Below are 10,852 nucleotides of genomic sequence, written 5' to 3'. Positions count from 1 at the left end.
GAGTCTGTTCCCAAAAACGCAGCCAGGTGAGGGGTCTGTGAGGGCAAAGCCCTGTGAGAGTCTGTTCCCAAAAACACAGCCAGGTGAGGGGTCTGTGAGGGCAAAGCCCTGTCAGGGTCTGTTCCCAAAAACACAGCCAGGTGAGGGGTCTGTGAGGGCAAAGCCCTGTGGGTGCCTGGTCCCAAAAACGCAGCCAGGTGAGGGGTCTGTGAGGGCAAAGCCCTGTGAGAGTCTGTTCCCAAAAACGCAGCCAGGTGAGGGGTCTGTGAGGGCAAAGCCCTGTGAGAGTCTGTTCCCAAAAACGCAGCCAGGTGAGGGGTCTGCGAGGGCAAAGCCCTGTGGGTGCCTGGTCCCAAAAACGCAGCCAGGTGAGGGGTCTGCGAGGGCAAAGCCCTGTGGGTGCCTGGTCCCAAAAACGCAGCCAGGTGAGGGGTCTGTGAGGGCAAAGCCCTGTGAGAGTCTGTTCCCAAAAACGCAGCCAGGTGAGGGGTCTGTGAGGGCAAAGCCCTGTGAGAGTCTGTTCCCAAAAACGCAGCCAGGTGAGGGGTCTGTGAGGGCAAAGCCCTGTGAGAGTCTGTTCCCAAAAACGCAGCCAGGTGAGGGGTCTGTGAGGGCAAAGCCCTGTGAGAGTCTGTTCCCAAAAACGCAGCCAGGTGAGGGGTCTGTGAGGGCAAAGCCCTGTGAGAGTCTGTTCCCAAAAACGCAGCCAGGTGAGGGGTCTGTGAGGGCAAAGCCCTGTGAGAGTCTGTTCCCAAAAACACAGCCAGGTGAGGGGTCTGTGAGGGCAAAGCCCTGTGGGTGCCTGGTCCCAAAAACGCAGCCAGGTGAGGGGTCTGTGAGGGCAAAGCCCTGTGGGTGCCTGGTCCCAAAAACGCAGCCAGGTGAGGGGTCTGTGAGGGCAAAGCCCTGTGAGAGTCTGTTCCCAAAAACGCAGCCAGGTGAGGGTCTGTGAGGGCAAAGCCCTGTGAGAGTCTGTTCCCAAAAACGCAGCCAGGTGAGGGGTCTGTGAGGGCAAAGCCCTGTGAGAGTCTGTTCCCAAAAACGCAGCCAGGTGAGGGGTCTGTGAGGGCAAAGCCCTGTGAGAGTCTGTTCCCAAAAACGCAGCCAGGTGAGGGTCTGTGAGGGCAAAGCCCTGTGAGAGTCTGTTCCCAAAAACGCAGCCAGGTGAGGGGTCTGTGAGGGCAAAGCCCTGTGAGAGTCTGTTCCCAAAAACGCAGCCAGGTGAGGGGTCTGTGAGGGCAAAGCCCTGTCAGGGTCTGTTCCCAAAAACGCAGCCAGGTGAGGGGTCTGTGAGGGCAAAGCCCTGTGAGAGTCTGTTCCCAAAAACGCAGCCAGGTGAGGGGTCTGTGAGGGCAAAGCCCTGTCAGGGCCTGATCCCACAGGCTGGGGCTCCACCAGCACAACCCCGACTCCTTCCCAGCCTTGGGGATGATTTAACACTTGGCCTGTTCCGTCCTCATCCCATTTGGGAACCCTCTCACTGGTTTTGACTCGCTCCCAGACCCGCACATGTGTTGCCCTTGTCCTTGGGGAGGAGTGGGGTTTCTCACACACACAAATGAACACTGGCTGTGCCTCTGAAGGCCCCCCAGAGCCCCTTCCCTCACTCCCAGCCCTGCACTGTCAGGACATGGGGCTTGTCTGGGCTTGGCTGATTCATCCTCCTGGATTAAATCACTCCAAAGCATCAAAGAGCCTCCCCTACCTCACGAGGAACTGCAAGGTTTAATTACTCGACACAGGGGTATTACGTGTTGTTGCAAAATATTATAATTTAGAGTATTCCATCCCATAATTAACAAATACATCAAGCAACAAGTAAAACCAATCTTAAAAATGAGTACTTAAATTTTTCTTAATTACATCCACTGAACCAAATCTGCCCCTGAGCAATGCACGTGTAATCCCAGTGAAGTCAGTGCAGTTGCACAGAAAACACTAAAATAAAAATAGTCTGTAGTTATCATCTCTACTGCAGCAATCCTTCCAGCCCCCCACCAAGGTTAGGGACTCCAGCTTTACTTAGAGTTTGGAACAGGAGCAATAAAGGTAAATTAAGCTGAACTGAGGAAAGAGCACGGAGGGAGCTGTGTGGCACTGGGATTCACACAATGCACGCACCAAGGCTGAATCCTTGTGTGAAGTAGGTGGTGTTTGGTACCACACTAAAACAGAGCCAAGGTTCTCTGGTGACCGGGCTCCAGGTGATGCTGCCTTAGGAAGAATTCCTGTGGCAAAGCCTGAAGAGTTCATGGAGAAATTCCAAACTGCCTGAACATTGAGCTCGGTGCATCAGGGCCCTGCAGAAACCTCAGAGTGGCACGGAAGGGAGGCCACTGGTCACCTGCTCTCCATTTCTGCATCCAACCCCCACCCGAAACAAACACTGCATCCCTTCCCTCCTGCTCCCCATCCCTTCCTTCCTGCTCCCCATCCCTTCCCTCCTGCTCTCCCACTGCTCCTGGGCTGGGCACAGGTTGCATTTCAAAACACAAAGCCTGGTCCCACTACCCACACACAGAGCAGAGGCTGCTCTGATTGCAGGGAGGCTGTTCCGAGAGGCAGGCAGCAGACAGCTTGAGGAAGGGTGGCAAAATTCAGCTCCTAATTATTAGATTAAAACCTTGAAACAGTTGTCATGTACAAAGGGACAAAGCAGAATTTGGCAAACAGGAAGGGGAAAAAACAAGTCTTCTCATAATGATAAAAAATCCCTGAAGACAACCTTGTCATTTTTTGAGAGCATCTCAACAGCTCCCTGCTTTCATTTTTTTGGTCACTGCTTATCAAAATTTGCATGGCTAGTTAGTGGGTTAATTTAATTATGAGCAGCATTTATGAACAGCCTGATGGGGGATCTGCAGAGGGCAATAGAGTCTGTTCCTGAATTATGAAATTGCACACATTCGCACATCTGGAAGCCGTCATGGGACGGATCTCTGTCTTGTAAATGCGTGTTGAGTGTTACAATATTTTACTAAGCACTCCCAATCTGTCAAGGTTTACAGGAGAGCAGAGACTGGGAACATTTGGGATCATTTGTGGCTTAGAGCCATTAGCTACTTCCACCCACTTATTGTGACGTTATTAATAGCAAAATAATCTAAAGAGCAGGAGTTGGCTCGCTCGAGACCTGAGATAATAGAAGTGATTTTCATGGAGGGCCCAAAGCAGGGGGCCAGGGCCCAGCTGAACCCTGTGCTGGCAGGCACAGCCCCATTTGGGGTGATCTGGTGGCACCTTTGTGTGGACTCTGCTCCTCAGGGGAGTCACCTGCAGCCCAGCCCAGCACTGCCCTGCTTCAGTTTAAAAGATGGCACGAGAAATCACCAGGGGGGAGAAGTGATGCCAAGCACTCCTCATCCACTGCCCCCCTCAGCAGGAGTCCCTGGTGAGCAGGGCATGGAACACCACACTCAGGGACAAATTCAGACTGCATTAAACCCCAGACAGTGCAGCAAAAGCTCCCTGCCAGAACATGTGAGCTGTGGCTCGATGCTACCCCTCCTAAAACTGAAGTTTCCTGGCTAAAATCCAATGTCACTGAGCTCCAGTGACATCCAGGGATGTTTGTGACCACGGGATTGGCACTGCCAACAGCAAGGGACATCCTAAATTCTCCTGGACTACAAGACAGACACCAGAATGGCCAATGAAGGCTCTAATCATGTAGAAGTCCAGTCCTAGCCTGGGACACAGGGATGGATTCCACCCCATGGAAAGGAAATCAGGACTTGGCCTGTGAAAGAAACTTTGCATGAAGTTTCTTCATCTTTTGGAGCCGTGGCTCAATAAAAAGATTTGGAACACTTTGAAACTCCATGGAGCTTTTGGCTTCTTGTTAAGCCATTGCGCGTCTGTTTAATTTAAATCCTCATCCAATCATTAAATAGGGGTGTTTTCTTTAATGGGTCATTATGATGTGATTTATGACATTTGTGTAATTGTCAGAATTACTGTGGGTAATTAAAATATGAAACGATGCTGCCAGAGGCTTCAGTCCCTCTCAGCACCCTTATTAAAACTCAGGAGCTGACCAAATTATAAATAGGCTGGTTTGCACAAGTTCACAGGGAAAGCTAATTATGAAACTTATCCTTATGCACTCAGAACTCACACCATCAGTCATGCAAATTCTCCAGGTGATTATGCCATTGTATAACCTGCAGTGGGATTAGTGGGCCCAGGTGGGTGCAGCTCCAGGTACGAGGAGCAGAACAACTGCTCCTTGCAGGGTGAGTGGGAATCCCTAAAACTCCTGATGATGGATGTGGGACGAGGGCCTGGAGCAGGGAGAGGTGGTGCATTTTCACACGGAGCAGAGAAAAGAGGCTGAGGAGCACAGGGAGAGGCTCTCTGATCTACAGTGGGGAGGCTCAGAGGAACCAGAGAGGCATGAGAACACAGGGGAAGGGAGCTCTGGAGAGCAGCTGGAATAAACTCCGGATTAGCTGACTGAATTGGTCAGGAATGGCTGGCTGAGCTCACAGGAGTCTGGGTGCCAAAGGCAGCCAGTGGGACACAAACCGAAGTGAAGGAAAAATCCTGTGCATGAGGGCAGGCAAGGGCTGAGAGGTTTTCTCTCAGTATTCCAAATGTTTTGCTCTCCAGAAGGAGAGGGAATGAAAAAAGGAGTAACTGGAGGCCTATTTACAAAATCCAACCCAAACTGAATCGAGAAGTAAAATGATGGACCATAGCTCCCATCTGAGTGTTTGTAACTGAAATAAACTTAATTAGCTGCCTGTGTGTTATCAGCTTAACTATCACTCCATCCAGACTGTGCCCCTGACTCTGAGGAGAAGGCCTCAAAAATATGGAGCAGGAACAATGGGATTCTCAACCCAGCAAAAAGTGGGATGCAAAATATTATCACCTCTTCCTAGAGGAGCTTCCCAACTAACATCAGTTCTCAAAGTTCCAGTGTCCAAAATATCTGTTCAGCTGCCTCCTTGCACTCCCCAAGCTCCCAAAATGCCATTTGTGTGGTTCGGGGTGGGGGGGGGGGGGGGGCTTTTTTTAGAATCCCACCCCTGAAGTGTCTGAGGTACCTACAAGCATCCACCCTCGTGCGTGTTCCCCCAGCCCTGGGAGGTCTGGCTGTCGCTGAACGCCCCTTCCACACCTCACTCTGCTCCAGCAGCAACAGCAGAGCTGGGGGAACGTGGGGCTGGAGCGACTGTGAGGGTTTGCTGTGCCAAACTCTGCTCCTGCCTGCCCGGAGCCCCTGCCCTGGAGCCCAGGTACTGCTCAAAAGCACAATGTGCTGCTGACAAAGGAGCTGCCCGCTGGAACAACACTTCCTGCACCTCCATCCCGCTCCTTTTCTCGAGAACACAGCTTTACACTTGTCCTTCATACAAATAACCCGAGGGTGGGAATTATTCAGAAGGCTCGTGTTTGACACCCCATCTGTTCATTTCTGACAGCGATATATAATGTAAGGCTATAAAAACTTGAAAAATAATGCAACATAAAAAGGGATTGACTCGGCTCCAAGAGGCCATAAACGGTAACAAATACCATTGTATGATTTATTTCATGCTGTAATCTTTACAGTAAGTCATCTTTCAGACATTTCCTTGTGACAGGTTTTAATAATATTAATGCCCAGAGCAATCCAAATCATCGCCAATAGACATATTTATCAAGCTGCCAATCCAAGTAAATGAAATTCTATAAGCAATAATGTAACATGTTTAAAGGAAGCTAATAAAACAAGTCAGGAGAGAAATATTACTGCAAAGTATGCTCTCTCTAATCCAGCCCTGGATTTTATACAGCCAAAATGCAAATCTTTCCCTCCATGATTTATTGCTCCAAAAATACCAGTGACCTTTCCAGGAGCTCTTGCACAGCCCTTCTCACACGTCCCTGCAGCCTGGGAGGAATCCTGCTCGGCTGCCTGGCTCTGCCCTACCTTGCACCGGGGAGTGATGGGCACCAGCAAGGAGCAGCATCTTAAATCTTCAAGATTTATTAAAGACTGACAAGCCTTAACACAGGCTTGGCAACTCAGCAGGTATTTATGAGCAATTATCCAGGCCCCAGATAAGCTGCAATTAACAGGGAGCTAAAGCCCAGCTCTTTAACCTGGTTTTCCTCTCAGTGTGGTTCAGTTCTCGCTCACCCAGAGCTCGGCCGAGGGGACTCCGCAGCAGGGCCAAGGGGAAGGAGCCACGGCAGGGCTGTGCACACAGAGCCCTGCTCACAAACGTGCCTTTAAAGCCTCTCTAGAAACTTAGCTGGAATGAAAAACAAGAGTCAACAACTCAGCAAAACACACACCATTAAATTTGTCACGCCTTAGGCAAGAATGTGTGGAAAAGCCATGGCTGGTGAAGCAAGTGCATCGATGCAGGGGCTCAGCAGTGCTTGAGGAGTCCTAAAGGCCTTCAGGAATCCACTTCTGGAGGAGTTTTAGGGGTCTGAGGGATTTTTATATTGGTTTGTGATGACTTTGTTTTAATGACACTAATTAAGTTCTCCTCCTGGATGTAAAGATCTGCTCATTGTCAGTGGGGGAACAGAAGGAGAAAGGGAGGGATGTACAAGATAATGCAATGTGGTGGGAGGGATCCTTCCTGACCATAGCCCAGGACTCCAGCAGTGCTGGAAGCCCTGAACCAGGCATGGTTGGGGTCTTACAACAGGCCAAGCCTCATTGTTTCCCACTACAAGTTATTGAGGTCCCCCAAATTATGGTGTGATCACATTTTTCATTGGCTGGCCCACATCCAAAGCTTATCTCAATCTCAGATGCAAATTTCTGTTCAAAGAATGACTGGAATGCGGGTATTTAGCTGGTTCGGTGTCCCGGTGAACACAGGTGTTTTCACAGAACGCTGAAAAGGGGTGGCAGGTAATTCCAGAGGCACACCTGCTGGATAAGCCCTGTTGGACCCCCTGGAGGTGGGACCTGCTGTGAAACCCTGCCTGCCCCAGCTCAGGGTGTACTTTGCCCTCACAAATTAAATGGAGCAGAGACCCGAACCCGAAGCTCCCCCTGGTCCCTGCCCTGCTCTGGAAGCAGAAGGTCAGAGTGAGCTCCTCTATTTGCAGAGCACCCCAGAGGGGCAGCCTGACCTTAACCTGAAAATGGGCAATTGGATGCAGCTCTTTGGGATTCCAGTTCTTTGGGATCAGCTCAGAGCTCTGCTGTCACACGGGGTCAGCCCCAAAGAGCTGTAGTTCACAGGGAGGTTTCCTCTGTGACTTCCAACACCTCATTTCACCCTTCCCCACTCCCTCCCACCTCTGCCTGCTCCTTCTGCTTTCGCTGAGAGCTCTCTGAGGCAGGAACTGCCTTTCCCTGTTCAGCATCCACCTAATGGGATCCCAGTCCCAGCAGAAGCCCCAAGGCACTGCTGTAATACAAATAATAAATACTGCAACTAATAATAACAGCACTTTCAAATGTCCTCCCCAGGGAAGGGCTGGAAGACCAGTCCCTGGTGTCGTTTAAAACTAAACACCACAAACCAGACCTGTGTGACTGGGGAGAGCAGAGAGTCTTTACGATGTGGTGGTGGGGGAGAATATTGATGGGGAGAGGAACAATTATTCATCCACATATTTGGCTATTTCTTCAGGGGAATTAAAAATATCTCCTTGTACCTTTTTTGTTCCTCACTGCTAAGCAGCAGCAGAGATCTGAGGGGAAATTAATAAATAAATAAGAAATATATAATCCCCAAGGTGTAATCCCAGAGTATGGAAACTCACTTCACTTAAATACCTCCCTCTGGCATAATTGACTTTTCATGTGCATGTTAATAATGATATTTCAGCAGGTTGTGAGGGCTTGTTCTTCTCCCCCCACCTGCTTTGGTAAATTATGTGATTGGGCGTGAGGAGAGACACATTATAAATCTAATTATGTTTTCGTTTATGTTTAACAAGTCAGCACAATTTGGTGGCTTGTGTGTGTGTGTGTTTGCTGATATTTCCAGCTGACCCTGGAGCTGCAGGACAGCAGTCCTGGGCACCGATTCCCTCTCCCAGTTCCGAGCTGTCCTCGTACCATCCTCATCCTCTGTCCCATCCTCGTCCTCTGTCCCTGTGCCACCCTCACACTCCTCAGTGATGCTTTTTATTAATGCACGTTCTACTGAAATGTCACCTCGTCCTTTTCAGATCCGAGATTGCCTTGGAAACGAGGAGGAAGCCGAGCAGGTGGAGGCTCCCGCAGAGCCGGTGCCTTGCTGTGCATTCCCGGGGACTTTATTGGGGTGTCTGTGCAGTTGGGGAGCCTGGTTTGGGGAGCTGGCAGCTGCCTGGGGCTCCGCTCCATCCCTGCCGGGAAGCTGGGCTGGGGATGGATGGGCAGAGCTCCTGCGGGCCAGGACGCTCCTGCTCGGAGCCCTGCAGGTGTCAGCACTGCCGGCTCCCTGCTCCCGCTGCCTCTCCCATCCCTCCGCAGCCCAGGGAAGGGCTCAGCCACGGGGCTCGGCTGCCATCTGCTGCTGCTGTTGTATGTCCGCTTCTTTTCTTAGCCAAGCTCTGACTCCCACAGAAAAGCAGAAATTCGGAGCATTTCGAGTGTAATCGTAATCGAAAAGATGAAATGTGTCATCAGAAACCCCCCTATTTTAGCAGGGAAGTGCAGAGCTGTGTACTCAAACCTATCCTCTGAGAGAAATAGGTAATAAAAATACAATTAACAGAGATTCCTCCAGATAACTGGGATTTTTTTGTGTGGTGGTTATTTGTCTGTTTATATTTGTGCACGTTTGTTTGGGTGCTTTTAGTGGGAAACAGATTTTAAGAATTTATCTGAGAAAGGTTTTGAGATTCTGCAGTTCATTCAACTCTGAGGCTCCTGAGCATTTGGCTGCTTTTTTTTAATTATTATTAATTTGCCAAATTAAAACTCCATGAGAGAGAGGTGCTTTCACTCCCACCACATTATTTTGGAATGCTTTTACTGTAATAAAATCATGAATGTAATAAACCCAGGAAGTTTTACTGCAGCCTGGATGGGCCATTTCTCTGTGGGGCCACTCAAATTCCTGAATACTCGCACTGAAAATACAAGGTTTGCAGTATCTGCTCTAATGCCAAACATGCCAGGTAAAACAAGGGGGGGAAATTTTATTTTCCAATGGTTCTCCCTTCTGACGAGCACCAGGATCCTGCTGGGCTGCTTCCAGCACATCTGTGCTGGATCCCCTGCAGCATCCCTGAATTTACCAAATTCCCCCTGCACAGATCGCTCAAGGAACCAGCTCAGCCAAATCCCTGCTGCTTCCAGCCCGGTTTTAGCGAATATTGGGCATTTCCCCACGGATGGCACAGGGGAAGACGAGTAGGGAGTGAACGTTTCCCTTCCACACCTGCACTCCCCGTGCAGACTCACAGCTCAGGGGACAAACAAAGCATCGGTGACTCCAGTGATTACCAGAGACACCGACTCTAATTATTACCACAGACCTGACTCTTAATTATTACTGCAGGTATTGTAGCAGCATCTGGAGGCCCCACGTGGAGCAGAGGCACCTCCTCTGTGCCAGCTGCCGTGTGAGGAGAGCAAAAATGGGGTTTCTGTCTCCGAACGGGCGCCGTGCTGCCTTTCCCCTCTGCTCCCTCCCTCCATCGTTCCTTCTCCAGGCAGGCACTTCCCTGGGCTCAGGGAAGATTGGTGGGGCTGGGGCCTGGCTTTGCATTAGTTCTGAGCAGCTCCAGCCACTCCTCCTTTCAGCTCAGGGTTCATTCCCCAGTTCTGGCAGGACACCCCAGGTGTTTTCCACAGCATTTTCCCCTCTGGGTCCAGAGCTTCTATTCCCCAGCTGGAGAAAACAGCCATTTCCTCCTTAAAAGCGGTGACAGGAATAACTGCACTCCAAAGCCTGCATTTTCTGGGTGAATTCTCCAGCTTTTTAGAGATCTATGGCACTTATTTATCCCCCTTGCTGAACCAGTTCCAGCTTCCCCATTAGGGTGTCTGGTGTTTCATCATTGTAAAGACAGAGTTCTCTGGCTCAGGACCAGAGAGCAAAAGCTCTGCTGCCAGCACTGACAAATTATCCCTCTATGACAATGCTTTAGAGCATTTAGGAGCCTCTGCAAGCTCATGTGGGCAAAAAGAATGGAGGAGTTTCCTTTCCCGATGAAAATAAATACGCCCAAGTCACCCCCAGCAAAGGGAGACGGCTCCAACATCAGCTCTGCCAGCTCGGCCGTGCCTGTGAAATATTTGGATTTGAATGAAACAGAACGAGTCAATGAAATAAAAACTCTAAACCAAAAACTCTAACACAACTTCTGCATCAACAAACTCTGGATTTACTTTGCCAGAGAACCATGGAATGCTTTGGGTTGGAAGGGACCTTAAAGATCACCTTTTTCTAACGCCCTGCACCTTCCACTGGAATATCACCTGACACCTGTTTAATTAATCTACATAAACTCTGTGAATGAACATCTCTGACAAGAGCAATCCCAGCCCGGCTCCTCTGAGCAGGAGCTGGCTGTGAAGCCTCCCACAGCCACTAGAGGATAGCAAAAGCCTTTCTGCTGCACGCCACAGACCTGGCACTGCTCAGGCAGCCTCACTGTCCTGTCTCCCTTCAATTAAACCCTCTGGTATCAATTTGGAGCTACCTGGACAACCTGTGGGCTGTCAAGCCAATACTCAGTTTATCAGTCTCGTGTTGTGGCAGGTACTGATGAGGAAAGAGAGAAAAGGAGGATAAATTCGAATTCCCTTCCTTGCAGAGGGGACAGAATTTCCACTTGTCCCCGTTTGGGTGTGAATTACCCCATGAGACCCAATCAAAGAAAGAAATGAGCCTAAGAGGAGGCTGAGGAGAAGAACAGCAGGGTGTGAACTGGAAAGGTCACGTTGGACACA

The sequence above is a fragment of the Aphelocoma coerulescens genome, chromosome 22, assembly GCF_041296385.1.
Source record: "Aphelocoma coerulescens isolate FSJ_1873_10779 chromosome 22, UR_Acoe_1.0, whole genome shotgun sequence".
Lineage (NCBI taxonomy): Eukaryota > Metazoa > Chordata > Aves > Passeriformes > Corvidae > Aphelocoma > Aphelocoma coerulescens.
This window is presented reverse-complemented; position numbering follows the sequence as displayed.